Source organism: Nomascus leucogenys, chromosome 18 (assembly GCF_006542625.1).
Source record: "Nomascus leucogenys isolate Asia chromosome 18, Asia_NLE_v1, whole genome shotgun sequence".
Taxonomy (NCBI): domain Eukaryota; kingdom Metazoa; phylum Chordata; class Mammalia; order Primates; family Hylobatidae; genus Nomascus; species Nomascus leucogenys.
This window is the reverse complement of record NC_044398.1, coordinates 73,762,082-73,778,651: the sequence shown is the minus strand read 5'-3', so window position 1 is coordinate 73,778,651 and position 16,570 is coordinate 73,762,082. Positions and strand designations below refer to the sequence as shown.

At 35.7% G+C, this 16,570-nt stretch overlaps 1 long non-coding RNA gene across 1 annotated transcript in view; it reads left to right on the top strand.

Annotated features, from left to right (window-relative positions):
- The window catches only part of LOC115831214, a 192,358-nt gene that overhangs the window by 130,547 nt on the left and 45,241 nt on the right, over nt 1-16,570 (top strand). Inside the window, exon 3 of the long non-coding RNA XR_004026739.1 lies at nt 4,874-4,922. This is a non-coding gene — a long non-coding RNA (uncharacterized LOC115831214). The remainder of the gene's footprint in view (nt 1-4,873; nt 4,923-16,570) is intronic.

Below are 16,570 nucleotides of genomic sequence, written 5' to 3'. Positions count from 1 at the left end.
TCCCCGGAGTGTGATGTTCCCCTTCCTGTGTCCATGAGTTCTCATTGTTCAATTCCCACCTATGAGTGAGAACATGCGGTGTTTGGTTTTTTTGTCCTTGCGATAGTTTAATTTTTGAAAACCCTTTTAAAGATGAGTATTTTTTCATGTTTGTTTTCTGAGTAATTATTTTCTTTTTATTGTTTAAGTTTAGGTTCTTAAATGTATCTAAAAGATCAATGAAATGGAAAATTTGGGTGAATCATTCAAGCAAAAAGTAATTGAATGTTTGAGTTGCTATTGCTCATAACAAATATAAAAACTAATAAAATTTAAAATATGTCAAAATGAACAAAAAGTAAAACATCAAATACAAAAAGGAAGACTGGATAAAAGAAATAAATAGGCTGTAAAAATGTAGTAAATCAATGAATATTATAATGCCAAGTAGCAACGATGCTTACATTAAAACTGTAGAGCTACACTGTAAGAAAATAGGGAAGGGATGGTTAATAAGGTAATTATTTATGTCTTATAGGAAGCGTAAGTCACATTAGGAACTTAGGTAAGAGTTTTCAATGTCAATTCTTAGAGTTTCTGAGAATTATTCCTCATGATACCTCCCCTGTGCTAAATTCATGGCTTTTCTTTTTAATTACCCCATTTGTTCAAGATCTTCTCCAGTCTGAGTGCTACAGTTTGCTTTCCTTCTCCCCACAACACCCTCTGTTATTTGGTCTTCAGCTTTGTTTTAATTTTTTAACTTCCCACTTTGGCAGAATGCCTAGACAGAATCTACTTCTCACCTTAGTGTCTGGCAGGACTATAGCTGGTTCCTTATCAGTCTTGTCAGGCAAGTACTAGTGTACTGGGCTTTGATCCTAGAAAAGTATGGCAAAGTCTTTAAGAATGGTATGCATTTTAAGAGGTCAGGCTCTTTGAACATGAAAAGTAAGAGTCTGGGAGTGGAAACCTGATAAGGAAAGGTAGAATATCTGAAGATGAATAATTTATAAATAAAAGGAAATTATTTCTTATAGTTATAAAACCTGTTAAGTCCAAGGTTGAGAGGCAGCATCTGGTGAGAGCCTTCTTGCTGGTGGCAGCTCTCTGAGAGCTGTGAGGCAGTGAAGGGCATCGCATGGTGAGGCCTTAAGTGCGCTAGCTCGGACTCTCTCCCTCTTCTTATAAAGCTACCAGTCCCATTCCCATGAAAATCCCTAAATCCAGTAGCCTTTTATTCCATTAATCCACAAATGAATTAATCTATTTATAAGGGCAGAGCCTTCATGATCCAATTACCTCTTAAAGGCCCCACCTCTCCATACTGCTTTGTTGGGGATTAAGTTTCAACATGAATTTTGAAGGGCACAAAATATAGCAGTAGATTTCTCTTCCCAACCTAACTCCTAGTCTGAATTGAAAAGCTCATTTGAGGAGCTTGGGAACCATCCTGATCAAGTTGGGAGTGGGTAGGTAAAGAGAGGTTTGGGTAAGAGGACACTGATAGTAGTAAATTGTGGGTATTTTAAAAGATATCATAATCAGGATTTATATAAGGTCCATCCAGATTGGTGTAAGCAACAGCCAGCAGCTGAGGAGATGTAAGTAAAAGGTACCAGCTTCTAGACACTGTGCTGTCTTCCTTCCTCACTCTTTCTTGAATATAATAGATAGCTATTAGTTCCTAGTTGGCCCAGCCCCACCTGGTACCTCAGCCATGGTCTATAGGCTTGGAAATATACTGAGATCCAAAAGTAGAATGATGCCTCTGCCTGGTGTCTGAGATGCCTTGGAGTGATGGAGAAACCTGGGCCCTGGATCACTTCCATATGGATCAAGTTGAAGCTGCCTTTGCATCCCTCAGTGTGTGTGGCAAGCTGCTATTCGCATATGAAAAGTAAAATTATGTATGCAAAAGGAGAGAGATAGGTAAACTGTTGCATTATAGAAATAGCACTTCATGGGGAATGCTATACCCTTTGTGCCACTGGCCAATTATATAGCTTCAAAGAAGCATTTCAACTTTGAGTTTGGAAATGGTAAGTTGGACTAGATAACCCAACTTAATATATATAAAAAAAGGAAAGTTAGGCTGGGTAACCTCTGAAATTCCTCTGATTCCAAGTGTGTCATGATTCCAAACATCAGTAAAATTAACAATAAAAAAAATTGAGGAGTACTATTTCTCTATAATTCCACTGCTTGCTACCTATTCCTCATGCTGGAGTGCAGCAGCACGATCTCGACTCCTCATGACCTTTTGATTTCATAGTGCAAATTTCAGAAAGCTTGAGTAAGTGCCTGCCTGGCTGGGCATGGCTGGCTGGGCGTGTGGCTCACGCCTGTAATCTCAGTACTTCAGGAGGCTGATGCGGGTGGATCACGAGGTCGGGAGTTAGAGACCAGCCTGACCAACGTGGTGAAACCCCGTGTTTACTAAAAATACAAAAATTAGCCAGGCGTGGTGGTATGTGCCTGTAGTCCCAGCCACTCGGGAGGCTGAGACAGGAGAACCGCTTGAACCCAGGAGGTGGAGGTTGCAGTGAGCCGAGATTGCACCACTGCACTCAATCCAGCCTAGGTGACAGAGCAAGACAGTGCCTGCCTTGCCAGCCTTCTGATGAATAGCATGAGCACTTTTCTCTAAACAGATGAGCCAAAAGCCTAGTTCTTATGGATTTGTAATAACAGAATACTTTCTTTACCTAAATTGTAATAGAATAAAGACATGAATCTCTATCAATCTGAGTGCCAGAAAGTAGCCCCTCTTAATTTGTCTTTTAGTTATTTGTGGTAGTTCTAAAGGAAGTGTATTGCAGTGTGCCCCCAAAGCAGCCATAACATGCCAAGAATGTAAGTGTGACTCAGAAAGCAGAATTTAACAGCCTATAGTGGCAAAATGTGAGAATTAAAATGGCAGGAGTGGTGTCAGCTCTTCTCTCTAAAACATTCTTTCATTAATAAACAACGTAAACATGCTGTGTGTTATCTTTCAGAATGTGAACATATTATTCCATCATTATCAAAGAACGGCTTGTAAAGTTTTAGGGATATTTCTCAAAAGTGTGACTTATGGGACAAATTATTTCAGTAACTTCTCTCAACTGAGCAATTGGCAGCAGTACTATAAAATACTTTTAAGAATAGAATCATTGTCTATTTAATGTCAGGAATTTGATTGCTCTAAAGCACATAGGAAATCAAGCCATTATTTTCTAAATGTAATACACCATCAGAGGGTTCTCAGAATTGAGTGTAGATATGGTGGCCAAACGAGTGTTGACACACAAAAATTACTGCTTCTGATGATTCTTATTATCTCTATATTATTGATTTCTACTATTTTTATTCTTATAACTGTGTCCAATACCGATGTTACCAAAACACAGTTAAAATTACCCTTTCTTATTACTTCAAAGACACCTATACATCAGGAATGGCTTCATCTCTCTATGTGACTTGAACAGAGCTCGAAATGCACATCTTTGTGCATGGGAGACAGTCGCAGACAGAGCCTGTAGGCTCTGGAGTCAGACATCTAGGACTTATTAGTTGTGTGGCCTTACCCAAGTTAATAATCTCCATATTTCTAATTTCTGATTTGACAAATGAGTCTAAACTTATTACCTACTTTAAAAGTTCCAGTGTGGCGATAAACTATAAAATGACATCTTTTTGGTCAATATGTGTGAACATTTTTTCAATGTGACGTACCCTTATACACCATTAAGCTCTTCCTGACGTGAATACAGGAAAGTTCATAATATCATTTATCATATTAATAATTTTACATGATTATTATTTTATCATAAAATGAGTAAAACATGAGATACCTCATTAAGAATTCACATTCACTGTATCCACTCCAAACTTCACACCTCAACCTAAGTCTTTTGAAAATTTACTGAAGAGGAAAATTGTAGCTATAATTATACATAAATACCTACTAAAATCCCTTTACCTATTCACATGTCAAAGTCCTTATGACTCCCCAGAAGTCTCTCTTCTCTCACTCCTTGTTCCAGAACACTTTGCAAAATCCTCATCTATTTTTTGCTCTTGTATTGCTGTGTTATTTTTCCCCTTCTAACAACTGCCTCAGTGATATTTTGTTTAGGATTTTTGCATTTATGTTTATGAAAGCAAGTGATCTGTGATTTTTCTTTCTTTAGTATCCTTGTAAATTATTAACATGAAGCTTATTCTGTCTCCATAAAATGAGTTGTTAATTGTTTCCACTTTATTCCCTGAAAGAGTTTGTTTGAACTGATTTCTTTCTTCAATATTTGAAAGTTTTCACTGGAAGCCTTCCAAGCCAGCCATCTGTTATGTGAACAGTCTTTGATTACATAGTCAGCATTTTAATTTAGAATAATAATAATTTTAATTTCATTCCATTTTAAAAATTTATTCTTTTGTATCTCTTGGTAAATTGTGTGTGTGTTTGTAGGGATTTGTCCATTTCATCAAATTTTTCAAATTTTGTTGTAAAATTATTCATTATCTTTGACTGTCTAGCGGAACCTCTTTTTATTTCCTATATGTGTAATTATTGAACCTCTTTTGTATATCATGTAGTTTTTTTTTTTTGGCTTTTGTTTTGTTTTGTTTTAATCCATATCACAATCTCAGTTTCTTAATCAGATTGTTTAGTTCATTTATATTCAGTTATTAATACATAGAACATATTTTAGAGAGATTAGAATGGTGGTATATTGGATTAGCAAATACTGAAAGAAAAGCATGCATTTTGGGAAAAACATAATTCCCTTTGGAAAATGTAAACTACCCAAATTAAAATTGCTCTAATATACTAGTGTAAAAAAGAGGCAATCTTTAAAGAAAACTTATTAGAAAAATACATCAATGTGTTCTCAAATATTTCTTTCAGATTCTCTAGAACAAAGAAGTATAAGATACTTAAGCTCCAAGACTATCAGGTATGACATGTCTCCTCAGTTTGAAATATTTTTTTTCTTTTTCTCAGAAGTTCATTGTCGTCTTCAAGGTAGCTTTTGCCTTTGGAACCCTATTGGTCAAATTATTTTAAACTAAGATGTCTTCCTTATCATAAATAGTGCTATCTAGTTTATGTTAGTACTATAGAGCTTTGATGCACGGTAATATTAACTAATGAATACCAAAACCCTTTCCCTAGTCAAAACCTTGGCAATAAACTTCAGAAATTCTCTCAGTAAGAATCCTGTATTATTCTTTTTTTAACCTTCTCCCATCACTCAGCCTACGAACCAACAGACACACACATACACACACAGACACATTATGGCTTTTTTTCCCCATCTTTGAGTAAAAATATTCTTTCAAATTCGAAGGAACAATCTGTGGCTATGATTGACCACTTGCTGTTGCTTTGCTATGTTAAAACCTTATGGTTGAACCTCTCTGTTCTCTTCAGTGCTTTAGTGGTGTTACCAATCTCATTTATAGAAAACTCTTAGTATGCTTTATTTGTTATTTTCTTTTAAATTCAAAATTATTATTTGGTGGTGTGTTTTTCATACTCTCAAAACATTTGCTGTTGAGCCCTGAGTAAACTTACTATTGGCTCAAGACAATCTTCTAGAATGCATAGTAATTACATTTATGTAATATAATATCATTTATTCTAAATCTATACTTTTTTTTATTACATTGCATATGCTATTTTGGCCTTGATGGTCTTCTTGTTAAAGAGTGAAACAAACCACTGAATATGCTGTATGCCTGAAAGCTGTATTTTGTAAAAGCTTTTGTTTGTGTGTGTGATCAAACTGTTTCTTGTTCGTGCTGGAACCAGAATGCTAGTGGGGTTTCCATAGCCTTTCAGTGTTGTTCACCCTCAAAACTATTTTGTTATTTTGTCTGAGTCAATAGGTACCATTTTAGTGCCTTATAATAAGCTATAGTTATATCAAACTGCTGACTGGAAATTACAACAGAAGTAGAGTAAGCTTTGTGTGCCTCTCTTCCTCTACAATGAGCAGCTACATTTTAGTATCTGCTGCTATCTGCCTACCATATATCACAAGTACTAAGCATTATCTGATGCTTCCAAAATTGCTTCAATACCATATATATTTTCATATTTATCATATAGTATTTTAGACTGTGCACAAATTTAATTAAAATGATTGTGGATTTTTGTTCCAATGTAAAATTAACTACAACGTGATTGAGCTTTATTAAATGAAAACGGAAATGATAGTTGATGCCACAACTTATTTTATATTTACAAATTCCTAAGTCTTAGGAAAAATATAACTAATTTTTATTTTATATACAATAAAAACATACTTTTATTGAGTTAACTGCATTCCTTTATAACCTTTTCTTGCCTATATTAATTGTCAAGGCTTAGCTAGAGTCTTGTGATTGTCAGCCTTGAACCTGAGTCAAGGAAGGAGTGGAACTCTTACAAGAGAAGATTTTGATAAAGAGGAAACTGTGGAGTTGGAGTACTATCTCCACCACCTTAAGTGGATCCTGAGGCCAGCATCATTAATCAGCTTTCTACTAGCCATTGCCCCAATGTTTTCCTTGCCTATAGAGCCTTGATTTTTAGAGAAATATAACATGTTTAACCATAGAAGAAGAGTCATAATTTGGTCTATTGAGTTTTCGAGATAATCTCATTTTATTTATTTATTTAGTTTTATTTTTTTTTTAGAGGGGATCTCACTCTGTCGCCCAGGCTGGAGTGCAGTGGCACAATCTCAGCTCACTGCAACCTCCGCTTCCCGGGTTTAAGCACTTCTCTGCCTCAGCCTCCCTCGTAGCTGGGATTACAGGTGCCCACCACCACACCTGGCTACTTTTTGTAGTTTTAGTGGAGACGGGGTTTCACCATCTCGACCAGAGAGGTCTTGAATTCTTGTCCTCGTGATCCACCCACCTCAGCCTCCCAAAGTGCTGGGATTACAGGTGTGAGCCACTGTGCTTGGCCTGATAATCTCATTTTAATTTCTACATTCTGCGGTCTCCTTTGCAGTAAGTGCTCTAAATGTCAGTTACTCACATGGATGCATTTGCTTTTTTTTTTTTTTTTTTCCCCCACTGCAGTGCTGCAGCCTGTATTGTAGTGGTCAAAGCAGTCTTGGTTCTCTGATCCTGGCTTCCTAATCACTGGGTCACACCTCAGGTGTGTCTTCCTAAACTCAGTAGTTAGTGTAGTATTTTCATGTAGCCCAAGTTTCCTGATTCTGGCCACATCATGCCCTAGGTACATACATTCAGCTAAGTACTTCTAGGAATCATTGAGGGTCTAGGTTGGAATTCACTCCAGCAGTTGTTTCCAGGACTTTGTAAGCATCTAATTCCTGTATTAAATGTTTTCTGCTTAAAGTAACTAGAGAGGCTCCTGTTTCTTACACTGAACTTGGACACAGCTACATACTTGTGTTTGAAGGTAGGCTTGGCTATGTGACACAGGAGTTGCCAAGGTTATTGGAAGTTTGTACAAATTGTTTTCTTATTAAGAATATGGAGATATGAAAAATAGTAGCTTAAACTGCCCTGCTCCTTCCTTCTCCTTTTCTTTCCTCTCTTTGATCTTTGATAGAAGTTTTAGAGTTAAAACAGCCATCCTGCAACCATGAGATAACTGGATGAATAAGAACCAAAGACCTCAGTTTGCTGTGGTCCCAGCAGTGTTGGTGTGCTTTATTATGTTAGGGATAGTAGAGAAGGATGAAAAAAGCCTGGATCATTGATGATATTAATGTTAGTAGGTTGCTAACAAAGCTCTGGACTGCCATTGTTTGTGAGGTTTCTTGTCACTTGCTGGAAAAATAATTTCCAATTAATAAAATAGAACTGCCTACTCTATGATGGTGATAGATCAAAAGTAAAGGCAGTCTGAACTTTTGTAATGGAGTAGATGCTTTCAATGCCCTGCCATATCTCTCAGACTTACATTCCAGTATGCTCCACCAACCTCCCGTGTGCAGTGTTAGGATCTCTGTGTGCTTGAGGGCTTTTCTTGGAATTTTACAAAGCTTCCATCTAACTCTTAGAAGTGGCAAGAAATTGATACTCCCTGAGAGTATCTCCCTACCAGTGACTCTCAGACATTGTTGTGTAAGTACATCAACTTTCTGGTTCCTTTGGCAGAACATTTTGAAGCATGTATTTTACACAGTTCCCAGACTTTCCCACTATATTAGCCAATTTAATATCTGATCTTTTATAGGTTGTCTCCTTTCTCTGCAAATCCTAAATTAAATAATTGCACTTAATTTTTTGTCTTAGCATTTGCCTTTGAGGGTGATCCAAGCTGAGATACCTAACTTGAAATCACATGGTATATCGGCAAAATCAGGTATAAAAGACCAAATTAACAAGGGTCTTCTACTTCAGCCAAAAGTCAGTGCACAGAATGCTATGGACGCCTCTGTGATTTCATCTGACTATAGCTTTACAAAGACACAGGCCCTTTAATTTTGTTATGTTATTCCAGTTGTGACTATATATTGACTATACCCATTATATAAGTTCTGCTGGCTACTCTATTGGTATTCTCCAAAGAAAGAAAATGCATATATATATATGCACATGCACACACACACACACACACACATATATAATCATAGATTATATACACGAATAATTTATATATATATAAATTACCGACACATATTACCTATACCAACGCATATTATCTATCAGCCATATGACCTATTTTAAATATTTGATAAAAGCCCAGTTCACCAAATAATGAAAAAAACTTGAACAAAAGATTTACTTGAGGCAAACATAAGAGTATTCCATTTTATTCTCTCTCTCTCTCTTTCTCTCTCTCTCTATATATATATAAAGAGAAATTTATTTTTAAGGAATTGGCTCAAAGGATTGTGAAAGCTTGGTAAGTTTAAAATCTGATGAGGTAAGCCAGCAGGCTGGACACCCAGGGAAGAGCTGCAGTTAAAATCCAAAGGGCTTCTTTTGGAACAATCCCTTCTTGCTCAGGGAAGGTCAGTCTTTGTTTTATTAAGACCAACTGATTAGATGAGGCCCATCTGCATTAAGATGGGCAATTGGCTTTACTCAGAGCCTACCAATTTATATGTTACTCTCATCCATAAAACAACCAAACAGAAACATCTTGAAAAATGATAGGTTAAATATTTTGGTATAGTGGCCCAGCCAAGTTGACACATAAAATTAACTATCACAGATACTTTTTTACTAGTTTTATCTCTAGATGTCAACATTACAATTATTAGTCCACTTGTCTGACTCTACCACTGCTTCTAAAGGCAGCTTAATTTTAATTCAATTAGACTATTTTCCCACGTGTTAAATGTCTTTAATCAAAGGTACCTTCCATTTCCATGAGCTCAAACCACATGGCTTTTTACATCCGTATGTGCAGACAGAATGAGCAAATTTCATTGTGGCATTTTTTAAAATTAAACTTTGGCATTTACCTCCATTTCCTCTTGAAAGAACTCATGAATTATGGGATAAGCATAAAACATTTTGCTCTTGCAAGAAAAGTTACTTTTTTTTGACAGAAAGGCCCCAGGTGGAAAGTAAATTTAAAAACCCAATTTAGAGAGAGAAACTGCAGTAAACTCTGTGATTTTTTATTGATGGAAACTGTTTCACATACAACTAAGCAGGTTTCAATGCATGAATCTTTCATCAAAACAAAGCCAATGGAACTAATTACCTAATTGCAGAGCAGTTTTTCACAAAGAGCAATTTCATGTCAGTGAGTTTTACTTCATGACAAATGTCTGGTTTTCTACTAGTAAAATTTGCAAGGAACTCCCCTTCAGTTAGAGAAAAAAGAGACTATAAGTTTTGGGGAAATAATTTTCCTGGGGGAAATTATCTTTTAAATAACTATTCATTAAGTACTGCCAACAATGTGTTCTATACAACTTAGATTGCAAGAAGAATTATCAAGAAAAAATCGTTGAAATTTGATTATCAACAAAAAATAGTTGATCACCAAATCAAAAGCTTATTGAGAATAAAACCCGTGATTTAGTCATCTGAGGACCCCCACTTACCATAATGGTACCTTGCAGGCATTAGGTTTTTAATAACTAAATATTTATTGTAAAACATAAATGCTCAATAAGGTTTTGTTTCTGTACTCACAGAATTTATAATCCAGCTGAATTAGGGAGGCATACTGTAAATTAGCTGAAACTACTATGCCTGTGCACGACCAGAGGGTCCTCGTGGGCAGCTATTGATAGCTGTCAACAGTTTAAAATAAGTAAAAGTTAAAATAAAATTATGCCTCAGGACAAATTTGTCCACAGATACCAACACATATTATCTATCAACCATATCACCTATTTTAAAAATTTGATAAAATCACAGTTTACCAAAAAAAAAGAAAAAAGACTTGAATGAAAGATTTAGTTGAGCCAAATGTAACAATATTCCATTATTAGATCTGGCTAAACCTACTAAGTCAAGTCATTAGGAAAATTCTGAATCAATGTTGGAAAAGAAATACATGCGAATCAACCTTAAGGAGGCACGCTCAAAGGTGTAAGTGAAAGATACAGTGTTAGCTATGTTCTTATTACTGTTTAGGGAATGACTGGAATTATCTTTAAAATATGTTAGCCAATCTATACATCTTGAAAACCACTAGTGAGAATCCATCACTAGTGAACACTTTACAGATGCTAGTTTTTCAAACAAAATCCTATTTCTAACATATTATGCTGATGAGTGAACTACTCTGATAGTCTCCAGTAAAAGTGATAACTGAAGAATCTATATATAGAGCTGACTTGGGAATGTGTCTAGCTCATCTTCTGCTGAATTCCTGATAAGGGCAACTGAATGCTCCAAGTGTGGCTTCCACCTACATAGATAGTAACACATTGTCTACAATTAAGTATTTCAAATAATTTCAGGTATCATATATATTACATGAGTGCAGATAAATACAATTAGCTAACACATACAGAATGCTTCTTGTGTGCTGAGAGATGATTCTAAATAGTTCACGTGAGTTGTCTCAAATAATTCCAAAGCAACACTCGATTATTTCATTTCTAAAAAAGGAAATTGAGGCTCCAGTAAGTAAGATTACTTACTAAGGTAAGGAACCTGTAGTGTGGGGTTGGAACATAGGAAGTTGGTCCTACCTTTGTACCCTCAGCTACTATACAATGCTGACTCTCAAATGACTGAATACAGAATAGTAACATTAAGGGCTAAATTGTGGATGCTACTAGGTCTAGATAAGAAGGCCTGGGTGGAAGGACTGGGCAGGAGTGCTCTTCCTCCTGGATTCAAGTTCTGCTCAATAAAGACACACAGTCAGGGCCGGGTGCAGTGGCTCACGCCTGTTATCCCAGCACTTTGGGAGGCCGAGGCAGACGGATCACCAGATCAGGAGATTGAGACCATCCTGGCTAACACGGTGAAACCCCGTCTCTACTAAAAATACAAAAAATTAGCCAGATGTGATGGCGGGTGCCTGTAGTCCCAGCTACTCCGGAGACTGAGGCAGGAGAATGGCATGAACCCGGGAGGCAGAGCTTGCAGTGAGCGGAGATTGCACTCCAGCCTGGACGACAGAGCGAGACTCCATATGAAAAAAAAAAAAAAAAAAGATATACAGTCAGTTACAAGTAAACTGAGATTACCTATACCTTTCACAAATACCTATACTCCTACCTACACTATTTATTCAAAACTTCCAAAAGGAGAGCAATTCTCTTCATTACATAGTCAGGCTTGACTTATAAACCCAGCCTCCCTATGTAGTTTATAAAATATCTGGTCAAGTACCATGATCTAAGCAACTTGAACCACTAGATTAATATTACAAATGGCAGATTGCAAGAGGCATGAATGGTTTTAATGACAGTTGAATATGATTGGGTAGTAGAGAAAGCTCAGTAGATTATATCAGGAAAGAGTAAGCTAATTACTTTCATGAAACAGCAAATTTAGCTTTGAATAGCTTTGGAGCTAAGGCAAAAATAGAAATTCTGTAAGATTATTAATAAGAATCATTCAAGCATATAGAGAAAATTACATTTTCTCAAATACCAATCACTAAGAGAGATTTGTTAACTGAATTCTTCTAAAAGGGACGCTAAACAGAATAATTTCAAAATTATTTTACAAAAAAAATGGAAATAATCCCAGGTCTATTTTCTTTACATTTTCCCATCTCTTTATTTAATTAGAGACCGTGAATTCTTGATTAAGACACAGACTGCTCTTAGAATGTGGCTTAAATTAACCATAATGTCTGTTGCCATGGCCTCTAGTATATTAGTTACATAACACCACACTTGTTTATTGTCTTAGTAAAACAAGAATATGAGCTCCTAAAGGCAGTACCCAGCTCTGCCTTGTTTACCTGTATATCATCAGCACCAGGAATTCAACAAATTATGAAGAATTAGAAGAAAATAATTTGTTTTACATAAAAGTATAATTTAAAACTCAATGATTTTGGTTTATCCTATAGAACCTTAGAGACCAGAAGTAGTGGAAGTGAACTTTCCAAAATCTAGAACAAGACCTTCATATGCAGACGTGAGAACTGTATTAGCCAGAGTCCTCCAGCAGAACACAACCAATAGTATATATGTACATATAAAAGGCAGTTTATTAGGTAGAATTGGTTCACACAATTACAAGGCAAAGTCCCACAATAGTCTGTCTGCAAGCTGGGGAAGAAAGAAGCCATTAGGGGCTCAGTCCAAGTTTGGAAACCTCAAAACAAAGAAAGCCAAAAGTTCAGCCCTCAGTCTAAGCCTGAAGGCCTCACGAGGCCTCTAGTACAAGTTCCAGAGTTCAAAAGCCAAAGATCCTGGAGTCTGATGTCCAAGGGCAGGAGGAGACGAAGCAAGCGTCTGGCACAGGAAGACAGAGCAAGCAAGAAAACTCACAAGCAAACAGTATATCCCCCTTCTTCCACCTGCTTGGTTCTAACCTCGCTGGTGGCCAATTGGATGGTGCCCACCCAAATTGAGGGTGGATTTTCCTCTCCCAGTCCACTGACTCAAATGTCAGTCTACTCTGGCAACACCCTCACAAACACACCCAGAAACAATGTTCTACCAGACATCTAGACATCCTTGAATCCAGTCAGGTTGACACCTAATATTAAACATCACAGGAACCAATGGCTACAGAGATCAACTGACTTGTAGAATGTGAATGTCTCCAGAAGGTATCAAAAGCTCTTGAATGATCTTATAATCTACCCTGATAAGAAATGAACTTGATAAAAATATTTAACTACTAGAGGGGAAAAAATAAGAGATTTAAATTTCTTTGTTAAAATATATCATATTGGGATCTGATGGGGGTGGGGTGGGGGGAAGGAGAGCATTAAGAAAAATAGTTAATGCACGCTGGGCTTAATACCTATGTGATGGGTTTATAGGTGCAGCAAACCACCATGGCACATGTTTACCTATGTAACAAACCTGCACATCCTGCACATGTACCCCGGAACTTTAAAATTAATATATATATGTAGAAAATACTGGAAAGTTTTATGGTTTCAGTATTGGTGTAAAAGTGGAGGGGCAAACACTTCTGTTTTCCAACATTAAAAAAAAATTAGACCTCATTCCTCCTGATACTTTAAATGTGCATCACTGCCTTTGGAGTAAAACAGTTTATTACAGTAAAAGGCAGGTTACCACGATGCTAGCAATCTTTTTAAAGCCTTCATTGATACTGATATTAGTACTCACTCAGTATCGGTTAATTGAGGGGAGTAAGAAATTATCTCCCTTTACTCTTTATCCCCTGGAAGACAGATGTAAACAGACAATATTGTATATGTGATGGCAACTTTCCCACCTCTGGGGAACGAACTGGATTTTGATTAATTATATTACACTATTAAAAACATGTGTGTGTGTGTTCACTAAAAACACATCCAGTTAATATCATATTTGTGTCTCTGTTCTTTATTGTGTATGTATAGCCAATGGGAGTATAGTATCTTAGAGTCGTCAAGAAATTTGTTGTAATCTTATTAAAATTATATTTTGCCTGTGCTTTGACTAACAAGATAATTTAATTGCAAGGTAACACAATCTTAACTACAGGTGGAAAGAGAGGATATTTACTAGATACATTACAGGGAAGTTATTAACATTCTTAATAAATAAACTATACTTGTATATTTATTAAAAATTAAGAATCCAAATAGATAAATAGCTGAAAGCATAAACTCATGATTCAAAAACTAGAAATACACATTAAATTAATGACAAAATAAAATGAAAATAAGATGTCAATCCCGGTCATCAAATTAATAATGAATTAGAAGTGATTTAAAATATAGTTTTTGAAGGTAGGTGGAGGAGTTGGGCTGTTGGAGATGGGCATTACCAATTCACTCTTGATGACAGCAAACTGTAGTTCAATCTTTAGAAAGTCCTGTTTGCTGGAGACAAAGGGGAAACGGGAGGAGTTGCTGTTCAGTGGGTGTAAAGTTTCAGTTTTGTCAGATAAATAAGTTCTAGAGGTCTGCTATGCAACATTGTGCCCATCCTTAACAATACTGTATTTTGTACTTAAAATTTAATGAAGAGGGTAGGTCTCAAGTTAAGTGTTCTTACCACAATTTTAAAAATTACGTATACATATTCTTTGACTCACTTGCTATTTATGGGAGTATGTTCAAAGGAAATAATCCAAACTGTGAGCAAAGACGTGGGTTTATTCATTCAGTAAATTGAATATCGAATCCTTGTTGTATAGCAGATGTCATTTGCTTGAGATAAATCTTCTCTGATACTACGGACTTTGAATAGTGGGAAGGAAAAAAACTAGCAGCAAAACATAATATAATTAAGCCATTAGTGTCCTTAACCCAGACCCAAGAGGAAGATAAATTTTTTAAGATAAAGTAACTAATTAAATAAAATGAAAGGGTTTAGATTATGTGCTGGTTCTCAAACTTTAATAGTGCATTAGAATTAACTGGAGAGTATTTTTTAAAGTCATAACTACATACTGTATTATTCCATTTATATAAGATTCCTGAAATAACAAAATTATAAAGATGGACAGCAGATTGGCTGCCAGTTGTTAGGAGTAAGGGGAAGGAGTGGGTGTGGCTACATGGAGTAGCACGATGGATCATTGTGGTAAGGGGACACTTCTGTATCTTCATTGTGGTGGTGTCTACATGAATATAAATAGTTCATAAAATTGCATAGAACTAAACACAGACAGGCACATACAAATGAATGCATGTTAAACAGATGAAATTTATATAAGCTTTGTGGATTGCACCAATGTCAATTCCCTGGTTTTGATAAAACACTATGGTGATGTAAGATGTTACCATTGGGGAAAACTGCACGAAAAGTGCACAGGACCTCCCTGTAATTTTTTTTGCATCTTACTATGAATATATAATTATTTCAAAAGAAAAAATTAAAAATAAAGCCCTTGTTCCAACTGCAGCTTAAAATTTCCAGATAGAGTATCAGACATATGTGATTTTTACTTGTATTTTTTAATTGAGAATTACTTACATACAACAGAATTTACCCTTTATAGTGTATGATTCTGCAAGCTGTGCCAGGCATATACAGACATATAACTGCCACCACAATCAACATATAAAACATTTCCGTCACTGCAAGATGTTGCATCTTACCCTAGCTTCTCACCAACTCCAGTCCCTGAAAATCACTTATTCATTCTTCATCACTTTTGTTCTGTCTTTTTGAGAATGTCATATAAATGGAGTCATACAATGTATAAATGTAGGAGACTGGGCTCCTTTCCAGTCTGGTTTGTGTCTTTTTATTGCTGAGTAGTACTACCTCATTGTACAGAGGTATCATTGCAGGACATATGCAACTACCTACAATAAAGCAATTGTACTCCCAGGCATTTATCCTAAAGAAATGAAAGCATATGTGTACATTAATGTTCATGGCAGTTTTATTTGCAATAAATGAAAACTAAAATCAGCCCAGATATCTTTCAATAAGTGAACAATGAACCAAACTGGTATATACATACATAGACTATTATTCAGCAATGAAAATAAATAAACTATTGATACACACAGTAACATGGATGAATACCTAGGGAATTATACTGAATGGAAAAACTGATTCCAAAATATTACATATTCTGTGATTCTGTTTGTGTATCTTGACTGTAGTGATGGTCACATGATATACACACAAGATAAAACTGTGTTGACAAATACACAAAGGAGTCCATGTAAGTGGTGAAATCTGAATAAAGTTGAAGGGCTGTATCAACATTAATTTTATGGTTGTGATACAGTACTATGATAATATAGAATGTTATCATTTGGGCTAATTGAGTGAAAAATATGGTGAGTTCTCTATGTGTTATTTCTTACAATTGCATGTTAATCTAAAATTATATTAACATAAAAGTTAAAAGAAGTTAATTGAAAAAATGTACAACAATGGATATGATTAATTAAAATGAAGGGAAAAAAGAAAGGGAAAGGTGGCATAAATCACAAGGTCCAAATAAAATCAAATAGTAAGATAATAAGTGTAAATCATCTATATTAATAATTATATAAGGTATACATAAAATAAATACTACAAATAAAATACTAATGCTTTCCCTCTAG